This window comes from Halictus rubicundus, chromosome 5 (genome assembly GCF_050948215.1).
Source record: "Halictus rubicundus isolate RS-2024b chromosome 5, iyHalRubi1_principal, whole genome shotgun sequence".
NCBI lineage: Eukaryota > Metazoa > Arthropoda > Insecta > Hymenoptera > Halictidae > Halictus > Halictus rubicundus.
Window position 1 is genome coordinate 9,536,721 of NC_135153.1, and position 12,419 is coordinate 9,549,139.

The 12,419-nt window shown below is 42.0% G+C and overlaps 1 protein-coding gene across 1 annotated transcript in view; it reads left to right on the plus strand.

Annotated features, from left to right (window-relative positions):
- The first annotated feature begins 704 nt into the window (after nucleotides 1-704).
- Nucleotides 705-12,419, plus strand: part of LOC143354273 (neural cell adhesion molecule 1) — a 252,015-nt gene continuing 240,300 nt past the window's right edge. Inside the window, exon 1 of the mRNA XM_076788234.1 lies at nucleotides 705-1,024. The gene's annotated coding sequence lies outside the window, so the exon portion shown is untranslated. The remainder of the gene's footprint in view (nucleotides 1,025-12,419) is intronic.

Sequence of the window (12,419 nt, forward strand, 5' to 3'; positions counted from 1 at the left end):
ATGTACTATTCGATCTTCCTAAAATTCGCTTACAGATTCGCTTGTAACTAATTTCCTGCTGAACTTATTGAATTTTTTTCTCAAAAAATGATTTATTTGGACATTTTGACATAGTACGAACATAGTTTTAAATCGAAGCAGTGACTTTTTCGATTTTCGTCCATGGTTCGCGTGTACCCGTCTCGAACCCGAAAAAATTTAGTCTTCCCGATCCGACCCGATATCACGGGATCTCGCACAAGCCCTAATATCTGTGAATTAGAAAGGCCGTGGAAAAGAGAATGCGCGTGCACCCTTTCGAACCACCGTATAGAAACGCTGGAGAACGTCTCGCGCATGGACTTGAAACACCGTGGTCGTCCGCGGAGATTCATGTCTTTGCGTTTGTCCCGTACCTATCGCGACACGTTCGTTCGAATGGTCATGGGTCAAGAGTGCAGTTCCTAAGAGGCCAGCGACACGGCTGCTAAAGGGAAGGCGGGAGGGTTGTTTTTGCCCACGGAGCAACGTAGTGACGGATCGAGGGTGATGTAAAAGACAGAGGAGGGTGGTTGCGGACCCGGTGGGAAGGGAGAGCCCGGAACTAGAATGGGGGTGGGGATTCTGGGACGGGGGGAGGATTCGAGTGAGGGTGGCGCTGTGACGGCCAAGCCGGGAAACATACACGGGGTGGCCCCGCGAGCTCTCTCAGTCGCGGACAAGCCGCCACGCGAGGATACCGGTCGGGTGTGTGTTTTGTCGCGGCAGAACGAATCCGTGATTCGTAAACTCGATCGTCGCACGAGGTTCGCCGAGAAAACCACCCCCGGTGACGGGTGCCCGTCGATCTCGCGACGAAAACGCGCGCGGTCCGTCGTTCCTCGATCCCGAAGACGCGTCCAGCACCATCACCACCACGTGGCGGATTAAAACCGCTCGTTCGAGCGCGCCGACAGTGAAATCGTCCAAGCGGATTCGATCGGTGCTCTCTCTCTCTCTCTCTTTCGTCGATCACTCTCCAACCGGATTACACGCGATGTGAGGGGTGCGTATCTGTGTGTTTGGCGACCGGTCATTACCCGTCGGCGCTCGCGTTTTTCTTCCTGCCGCCGATACCGATCTTCCCGCAAAGTTCGCGACCTGCCCGCGCGCGCTTCGCACCTTGCCCCGGTGTCGTTTGCTGTCCGTGCGACCAGGATTCCCCTCTGTGCAGTGTTTCGCTATCTTTCTATGTAAATTGATCCGAGCTCGGCCCCCTTTGAGACCGACTCGGACCGTTCCTTCTCGGAGGTGTGACTAAGTGCTCGGGATTGACGCTGACGCCGAGGAATAAATTCGGCGAGGTTTTTGTGCGCCCCTGTGGAAAAGTGTTCGATCAAGATTATTTCCCTGGATCCTGAGAAATCTGCTATGGGTTAAGGTGCACGAACCCGGAATTGAAATGACCGTGTCAACTCGGAATAATTGTCCGGTTTAGATGAAAAACACCGCTTCGGGATTGTATCGGGATTTTTCGAAATTTTTCTTGGTTGCTTTAAGTAAATGTTGTAACCTTGGCAGTTTAGCGGTTTGTATTTTGGTAATGGAAGAAGTTTTATTGCTCGAAATTCTGATTCAACAAATCGTTATATGTTAATATAAATTATAGAAAATCAGACCTTGGAGCGTGCCGTTGGTTATTCATTTTTACAGAATTGTTGGTTAGAGAAAGCTAAATTAAAGTAACAGCAAAGTTGTACGTTTCAATTCAAGGCTTTTAAATTGAAAGAAAAAGTTAGAAATGCGCCGTTGTGTTTGCGTTAATTGTAACATCCTTTGCAAATATTTACAAAATTGCTGATTAGGGAAGGCTAAATTAAAGTAACAGCGAAGTTCTCCGTTTAAATTCAGGGTTATTGAAACAAAAAGTCAAAAATTGGGCCGTTATGTGAATTATAAAATTTTTTGCAATCATTTGCGTTAATTGTAACATCCTTTGCAAATATTTACAAAATTGCTGATTAGGGAAGACTAAATTAAAGTAACAGCGAAGTTCTCCGTTTAAATTCAAGGTTATTAAATTGAAACAAAAACTTAAAAATGCGCCTCTGTGTGAATTATAACATTTTTTACAAACATTTGCCAAATTGCTGATCGGAAAAAGCTAAATTACCGTACAGCAGAGTTCACCGTCCATATCAATAATTATAAAATCGAAGAAAAAAAAGATAAAAATCTGCCGTTAATTGCGACATCTCGTGCAAACATTTAGCAGAAATTGCTGGTTCCAAAAAGCTAAATTAACGCGCAGCAAAGTTCACCGTTTAAATCGGACATTATTGTTAAACCGAAATACTTGTTCCATTACTTTATTTTAGACGTACGTACTGAAACGGACATAATCGATTACCGTCTCGTAAATTGTAGATCTCTGAAATCGTAATGAATAGGACGATTATTGGACGAAAGTTAAAATAAACTCTGCGACTCGACTACAATGGACGGGACGACGGAAATGATTGAGCTCTGTAATTCGAATGTCCGTGAATATCCCCGCGACTACGTTACTCTTTTTGCATCCGTGATCTGTTTAAATTTTCATTCGAATGTTTTAATGAGCTCCGCAAAAAGTGAATTCTGAAGGGGAGCACGGTCTCTGGTATTCTAACCGATACTCGTGTCCGCTTCGTTTGTTTGTGCGGTGAACGATCAAAGTGCAAAATCGTTCGACTAATCTGTTGATTAGGCGACGCTGCAGCAGTTCCGTTGCTTTTTCGTTCGGACTGAATTTTCGAATCTTCGAGATTTAATTTAATCGACGCGTAAACGCTGATGGGACTTTGAACAAATAAATTACAAAAAAAAGTGTATTAAATTATATTTGTGTATTAGAAAATGTAGGACAAAGTTCTGCAATTGTTTATCCACTGAGCTCTTGGTCGCGCTAAAACAATTCTTCGAGATGATGTTTTGCACATTTTGCAGTTTTTAGACAACAGTGAATACAATTGCGCAATATTCAGCAACGCAATATATCAACGTAATAAAATAATTAAACAATCTCTACCGACAACGCTGCGCGTAGTTTGTTGGCTTTGTAGAAATTTACGTCGCAATTAACTCGACAATTAAGTGAAATAATTGCGTAACGAATTTGTCGATGCTAGTCAAAAGAAAACGAGTACGCTTCGACAGTTCGTTTTATTGTTCCGCCTCTTTCCGTGCGGCTCGTTTTTCTTCTGACTGAAATTGTCCTTGAGAGGGACAACGGTGACAATAACGAGACAACGAAACTGAAAGCAGAAAATCATGTGGGTGATAGCGTTGGAGGGAAAGAGGTTAGGATAAACAGGGCGCAATGGTACAATATATTGATATTTAAAAAATAATTGAGAGAATGCCAAATGAAGGGGAAGACAAATTTCGGCACAATGAAGCTGAGGAGGGGCAGGGCCAGAAAATGACCTGGGTAAGGGCGTGGGAAGAAAAAGGATTAGGATAAACGAGGAGCAGTCGAACAAGATATTAACTGTTACTTAAGCTATACGAATCGCGATAAAATGTAAACACTGAAATAGGCATACCAGGTAATACCAGTGCCTGTGGATGATGGGACATTAAACGGGCCAATTACGAAGAAAAGCGGGCACCTAAACGCGACCGAGTGACTCTCCCGTCTGTGCGTGAATTTTTAACCCTGTTAAGAGAAAGTCCCGGAAGGAATTTTGCTTCCCCGGGAAATGTTTGAGAAGCTCGACGGAAAATGAAGCAGTTACACGACGCGACAGACCAATCTCCTGTGACGTCATTCCCTTTTTGAGCTTGTCAGATTAGATGAGATCGTGTAACGCGCGGTGCACCGGTATGACGTACCTTTCACGGTGAACGATACGTCCTGTATCCGTCGCGTTGTATCTGTTACAGGGATGGGGAAGGGGGAGGGGGTGGGGGGTCACGTGGTTCTAATAATTTTATGCGACGTATCGTTTGTTCGATTAAGTGTGAAGTGAAAGAGCCCGACGCGTTCTCGGTATCTGGATTTAATTAAGTGTGACGATAAAGTGATAGGAGTTACGGTGTCACCGTGAATCCCGCGGATTCTTTCTACTTCGTGTGTGTGTGTGTGTGTGTGTGTGTGTGTGTGTCTGTGTGCGAAGCCTTTAGATCACTTCCCGGCGACTGAGTAATATTGAAAATCTCGTCTCATCAAGTATATCCAACCGTAATAGTACCACGATTATACGAACCGCTCAGGTGACATAATCTCCGGTTAACCCTCATCCGTACCCGCGTCAATTTGGCACGTTCTTCGCTTCTTTTGAGCAAGTAATGTGTTATCGATTTTTTTTTTAATCCTATCGATTTTTCAATCAAAAATTCTGAAATAATTCACCGTCGTGTGTGCCATTGGGTGGAATGTTGACGAATTTTTTGGGAATTTTTTGTTCACCTGGACAGAGGAAATGGAGCATAATTGATTAAATCGTCCTCACCCTATAACTACCCTTATGGTGGGGGTACCGACTTGAAACTTGTCGCAGAGGGTTTTCTTTGGGAGCCCTGTCGAATGGTGTGACCAAAAATCAATTTAGGGCACTTTTGACCCTTTGACCGATACCCTTTAGTAATAAATAATATCCCTTTATTACGAGTATTTAATATTTGCCGTAAGACTCCTATGAATCTGCTGATGTAATTCTTTTTAAATGAAAAGCTACAAATTTTGGAATATTTTTAACTATTCTGGAACATTTAACAGTTAAACGTCAATTACAAGAAAGTTACTTTAATTGAATAATTACTAACCGAGATTAATAGTGACACAAAGCATAAATTAGTTACTTCTAATTTTAAAATATCCGAATTCGACGTAAACTTGTAGGAAAAATGAAAATTCTTTGCAACTTCAATTAATCACAAAAATTAAAATTATGATTTCACACGATTATTTTTCAGAATGACTTTTCAAGTCTAATCTTTGTAAGAAATACTTCAAAATATGATAGTAAAGTTTTTATATTTACTAAGAATAAACCAAGCGTGATTGCTTTCGAAAAAGTTTTAATCCATGAATCTCAAGTGGCGTAGCCTTCCTTATTCGAGGGTTAATTGATAAGGAACTAGTAAGTTTTGAAAAAAGGTTAAGAAGTTACGGCGAAACGATACCAGCTACCCGTAGACATTTAAAAAAAAGCTCTGTTGTAGTTTTGTTAGTAGACAACTTTTATATTCAACTTTTTATATTCATCAGTTTGTTGTCCCTCGATACAATCTTAAAGTTATCCCTGTGTAAAATAATAATTTAGTACCTCAATAACTAATTCAATATACTAACTTGATTTTCGATTCTCAAAATTCGTGTAATTCTTTGGTGATCATTCGGAATAGGGCGGTCCTCATCGATTTCAATGACTTTGAAATATATTGCCCCTGAACTCCTCTCCAAGAAATCTAACCCAGACCTAACCAAAATTCGTTCAAAATGGCGGAGTTCACTGTAGTGGACCTCACAGTCTTTTACACATATCTCGAAAACTGAGAATGATGACCTTGAATGTATTTCAAGGACATTGAAATCGGTGAGGACCCCCCTATTCCAGTTAATAATTTAGAATGTTTTAATGTTCATCAACAGTAATTGAAACTGCAAATTATTGAAATATATAAATTAAGACTTTCAACTGAATTTTATTTAAATTTAGAATCTTTTTTAAATATCTTGGATCAATAGTAAACAACAAAATCATAAATAAGTAACAAAATCATAAACTTCATTTTCAAAACGTTACGACGGTATACATAAAGCTTAACACGTGTTAAGAGGCGTTCGCGTGCGTTTATTGTACAAATTAATTTTTTTTAACTAGTCACCGCTCCAACCCCGGACTTTATCGGTTGTTCATCGAAATTAATTTTCTGATTAGTCACCACTTCGCTATCGCAGGTTCAAGCGGGTCGAGGGTGAAATGTGCTTCGTCAATATTTTTTCATAACGGTGACAAAACTTTGTAACGACGAATATGATTCGACATAACCTTATACGGTTATTCATTTCAAAATCCTGAAACGTGTCTGCAGATTTCCAGAGTATGTTGTTCCTTTGTTCGCATGATACATTGCTATTTCACAATGAATCTCTGAAGGCTTATCTGTCATGCCTCTGCTTGTAATGCAGGCTACAATGTTGTATCAGGATTCACGCAAAAACTGTTATTCAAACTTTTTCAACCATCTTTCTCATATCATTCCACTTTTTTTTCTGTTTGTAGCTTTTGCTCATTAATATTCTCCATAATGCGTACCGTATACACGATTGAATAATTTTTATAATGTTGATGCAGTTTTGCAATTTGTTACTTTTGACTATACCGCGTACGCAAGCTTATACAGGCCGTTTCATAAACGGTGGATTTTCAATTTTTCACAATAGCGACAGTGTGTGTAGGGGCAGCGTTGCCAATTTAGGGGTGGGAGCACGAATCGAGGGGGAAAAGTTACCCCCTCTCTTCCGGTACCGGTGACGCGTTTCGTCTCTGTCACGTGACCGGGCCACTTTTGAGTGGGGGAACAAGTCTTGATCTGGCGAGGGCCACTGGGTAGGGGCGTCCAGTTAGACCAGTGTTGTCGGATGAAGGGAGGGAGCACGAATGGAGGGAGAAAAGTTACCCCCTCTCTACCGGTACCGGATCGGTCACGTGACAGAGACGAAACGCGTCACGTGACCGGGCCACGGCGGAAGCGTGGGGATTAGCGCGGTAGAAGGGGAATTTGGAGTGGGGGAACAAGTCTTGATCTGGCGAGGGCCACTGGGTAGGGGCGTCCAGTTAAATATGGAATATTAAACAAAAACTGGTACCCTTTTCGGGCATTTCAATTTTTAAACAGATTTCCGATCTTTTTTCTCCTGACTGTAGTACCATCACGAATCGTCCTGTGTAATGTAGAGCGCGTCTGTGCTAAATTTTACATAACCGCGGTTGCATCGTCAAAGCACAACATCGTTCGCTGCATAGTGCGGGTTTACCGGAGGTTGCAATCGCAACGGGGCGAGGTCGTCTCTGCGTCGATCATTGCGACGCGTTATGCAAACATCTCCGCGTTGTTCTTCAAAGCCAAGAACGTCGCGATATACTCGCGCCAGGGAACTTCGACCCCGTAGTTAGGATTGCTTAGTTGGCAGGAAACTGCCACGTAACCGTCAAATTAGTGCCTCGATGAAAGACCATTTTCCCGGTGATAGAAGCACCAGCAATTTCCCCTCGAATAGACTTCCCATCGTTTCGCCCATTCGCTACCGGAGAAATTCCCCACAACGGTTAATAGGTCTGTAGTCTTTTTTTTTTTTTCGCCTCCTCCCCCCTCCTCCGGAGTGTTATCGATGATGTCGACGCAGCGCAAATATTGTTTCCCCGCAGTTCTCCTTTGTGACGCCGTCGAACAGATTAGAAGCTTTTATTTAGCTTTCGATGCGGGGATAGACGATCCTACGGTGATTAAGTGGAAACGAATTTCTTGAAGCCCTTCCGTTTGTTGATAGAACAGTTCTCCGATAATCGAACAGATTTCATTGATAGGTGGAAGATCGATACGTAGCATTAACCTCCTCGAGGATGCTGGCGTGTACACTACCGTGCAAAAGTGGCCGGCCACTTACTCGTTCCCGGGCGTCCTCGTTGCTGGATCTTGCAGACCCGAACTGCTTGGATTTATTTGTTAGAATCGATCTCTGTGCAAAATAGAAGTTCTACCGATTGCAGGAAAACAGAAATCTTGTTTGACCCTCCAGTGGGTCACGATATCTCATTGTGCCTGATCGATTAGCTGGTTCTTGACAAATATTTTGTATACAATTTTTTATTTAGTGTTCGTTAATTTAAACTATTTTTTTTTTCTTTTGTGTTAGGCTTTTTGGGATCTCGTATAAAAAATTCATTTCACCATAGTTATTGATCTGTCGCTTTTGATGACGAAATTTATATCTACAGTGATCAATAGACTACGGATGTTTATGCAATTTTCAAATTTTTGTAGGGAAATTTTGGGAAAGTGGAAACAAATGAAATCGAATTTTTAGCGGCAGTAGCCTTTGTAGATCTGGAATAGATATAAATCGTACTAAATTCTGTGGAATTTCATATTATAACAATTTTTGAAAATTTTCAGAGCCCGTAAACGCATAAAGATCCGCAGTCTAGTTATCAATGTATGATTTAATAACTGTAATAATTGTTTAGTACTCGCATTGTAGTGTTTATGCACAACAGAATATCTTATACATTAAAAATGGTGTTTTCTTGCTGACTATCTCACTATTTTCTCCGTAATTAGTCGACAGCAATATTATTTAACGCTTTGGAACATTTATTTACTATTCTAAAGAAGTGAAATCACCCTCCACGTACTGCGTTCTTCTGGGTAATTTTGCCGATATCAGATATACATATCCTCTGTGTACAATCGATTTAATTGTTTGCTCGATATATTCTTTACACGCAGTCCAGTAATTCACATGCGAAACTGTCCGACCGTTCGCTTATCGACTTCTCTAACATGTAAATACAGAATTTTAACGTATAAATTGGAAGCTGTTCGAATTCGTGGAAAGTTGTTGAAAATTCGGCCGGTACGCGAGCTTTCGGCCACCATTGGGTAATATATTCATATAACCTGTAATAATATACGATACGCTCTCTATGACTCACTATTTCCGATCATAACACATTTGGTGCTATTTATTCTTTATCGATCTCAAATTACATCTACATATCATGCCACATATAACACTATACCAATTTCAAAATAAAGGACACGGTGGCTCCGATAGTACAATCGATTCTTCGCGTGGAAATGAACTGAAAAAGTGCAACAAAACATTTTTGCAGGAAGCTCAATTTATGAACAAAGGGTTCAGAATTATGCTTGAACAATATACAGAAATTTGTCTGTTTATAATTATTCAATAGAACTGAAATTATGCATTTATATATCTCAAAAAAATTCCGTAAAAAATGGCGTCACGACAATAAATTTGCACTCATCATAAATCTAGAAGCTTTTTAATTTTTGCCGAAAAACAATTCCACTCCTTTACTGCGGGTTTTCATGCAAAATAAAAATTGTTTGCTTTAATTTCAATATGCAGGAGACGACGTAGATTTTGATTTGTATTTTCAATAATCTCTACGAGTTCGAATCGTTTTTACATTCGTTAAATGATGTTACCGTTTCGTATTTGATCTATCCATTCTTGACGAACATCCGTAAAATCCACAGACCATTTATTACCATGTGCACTATTTTTCTTGTATTATGTGTCCCCGTATATTGGTCTTTGTAAGCGTTCAGAATCGAAAGGTCCCCCTATTATCAGATCAAGATATTTATGGACCGATAACGGCGAAGAATATTTATATTCGGCGCATGAATTATTCATACAAATGTCATGGAATCTGGAACCAAGACCAAAATGAGGTGAAAATAAGTAAATCCGACAGCGAACGTAATTATTTCTCATTTCCGGCGACAAATAGCATTTCTATTACGAGGTGAAATGTGACTGACATTTCTTGAATCGTTTCGCAATTGCATTAAACATTATCAGAAGTTATTCACTAGGTTCAAATCGAGTTCTAGATCGACTTTAAACTATTAATCCTCGATAGCATAATAATATCTCCACGAGCTGCGGTTTCCTTTTAACGCGGCTAAAAACGAGTTCGTTTGAAATATTCAATGACTGCCTATTAATTAGTTTCTCGTGATCTCGAATCGGGGATCCTATCCTCATCTTTCCCCTTATACTTAACTTAGGCCCCTAGGAACCTAGGTTCCTGGTCTAGGCGGACTCCAATTTCCATGATGGCCCTAGCAACCAGGAATACCCTAGGACAGACCTGGGCAACTGGTGGCCCGCGAGCCACATGCGAGACCTCTCCCCACTCCTGAGACCCCTCACCATGCTTAAATGCGGGCGAAGGAGCGGGGGGGGGGGGGGTAGGAACTCCTGATTAGGAGATAAAAGCACGGTAATATGAAATGGCCAGTGGTGGGGGAACCTGTACACTGGTAGTGGGGGTCGTGGAGGGCGGGGAAGAAGTTGCCCAGGTCTGTCCTAGGACCAGTGTCGCTAGACCGGGGAAATTGAGGGGAATACAGTTACCCTCTCCCTGTCATTACCGGATTAGTGACGGTATGACACACTCACGACAGAGGCGAGCCGTGTGTCACGTGACCGTGCCGTAGCGGAAGCGTGGGGATGCTCGTCGCCGGGGAACGAGAGAATGGCGTGGTAGGAGGGGTAAGGTAGAGTGGGAGACGAGTCTTCATCTGACGGCACTGCCTAGGACGTCCCAGAGTGTCTCTTGAACAAAACAGTCTTAGGCTACTGTACCTTTTATACCTCTCAAACGTGTCACTTGAAACTCGCGCAGCGTTGCAGTAGGTAATAACTTATCGAATTAGTCGGAGTGTCGTTCCCGCTGAAGCAGCAACGCGTTAACAGCCTAGGATTAGAGTTTCTTCTTCTCGCTGTTCGTTGAACGTTGCGAGGATCGGCGGACTAGTTGTCTAAATCCCGCTCATACCACCCCCCCCCCGGGGGGGGGGGGCTAGACAGTAATCGCTTCTTAGGTCAATCTTAAACTGGCGAGTTCTACGCGTGACTCTCTCCGCGCGCGTTCCTGTACTCCCCGGGACTTGCCTGGCGCACCTGCCCAGGCGCCGATGTTGTATCTCGGAAACTTCGAACTCGGTATCGCGTGGCCGACAGGGATAGAAAGAGGTAATTACACCACGTTCCTGCAGAATTGTACGAATACATACACAAGCCGCTTAAGACGCCTTAACTATCCCCGGATTTGTACCCGGGCGTCCTCTAACTGTCGAGATTCGTTTAAGCACTCTGTCCGGTCTATCTCAATCACCGGGCGCCCGCGCGCTTCCCTGTTATACCCGCGTCCTGCAACTATGATTTCATCCTGCAGATAGAAATTCACCGGTAACGAAACACGTTGAATTCCATTACTCCGCCGACAGAGTAATTCCGAACCGACGACGACTGAGAGGGGGATTCGTACACGGTGCGGTTTGTTTGACGCAGGATCCTCGGTGACGGCAAAAAGCGATGCTTCGAACAGTACCCCGATTGATTTCCATCGATCATCCGTTGAAAGCATTTCGGTTTTCAAAGGGTCTGGCAGGATAAGCACGGATAATCGGCCTCTATCAAAATATTTATTCTTTCTTAAAACGCTACACTGATTTCTCGATATTTGTCACTAACACGGGTCCTGTCAGTGACATATATCGTGCAGGAGACATACGCCGAGGCTGACCCCTCACGGGGTATACCCTCCGGTAGTGGGGATCATTCCGTGACGTTCATCATCCAAGCCTTGGTGACATATATAAAGAAGACAGTGTATTCTGTAAAATTTCCCCTTCGTTTAATATGGGGTGGAGAAGTGTAAACTTTATCTTTTATTTTATCAGTAATTTCTAAAGATATTCAGATCAAATAAAAGCGGAAATTGAGCTGTTATCGAGGGATGAAAAAAAAATAGCCTGTCGAGAGGAAAATGATGAATAAAAACCTCTGTATTTTCGATTTAGTTTTTTTCTGTGGAATCACCCCCTTTTCGGTTTTGCCAGCAGTTGTCGATCACCCTGTATAATAGTGAGAGGCATGAGACGTAAAAACAAAACAGTTGATTTCCCTATTGAATGAAGATGTCGGACAATTGTCGACACAGCCCATCACTGTCCGACCCTCAAGTTGTTTGACGCGGATCATCGTGGATTAAAACGTTCAAACGGTCTTCCCCGAAGTTGGTTATCCGTTCTGGGCGTGGAGCTTCATGCACATCAAAAGGAACATCCTTGGAACGAGAAAACCACCCTTAAGCTTCTCTTACACTAATGATGTTCCCTTGGCACACAGCGCCAATGTTTTTAACAACCTCTGCTGCTTCAACTTTACGATTAAACTAACGCAAAAGAGCAGGTCGGAAATGTTCCTCTTTCAACGTTAGAAAGATTTACAATTTTATAGTTTCTTTGTATTATAACTCACGTATCGTGGTAGTATACTAATTGAACACTGTTTGTTGTATGAATTTTTTTTTTGTGGTTTTCTTGCAAATTTGTTATACTTTGGATGTACTGTGCACATTTTCTGCACAAACCTCAACAGACTAGTGATCGATGGTATCCTATCGGGGGTTGTAACATTAAACAAATAAATAAAAATAAGAGGCTGTCTCTTTTGAACGAGATACTTTATTGTTACTTTATGGTATTTTATACATTCCGATAAATTACTCCATTGATTTTTCATTGTTTTCGCTATTGTTCCCAGGTAATCTATGATTATCGTCGTGCGATGCATCTTCGTCCATTTTGTTGAAGCTAACACCGAATTTAACTCTTTGCAGTCATAATTCCTATTCGCATGAATATCCCGT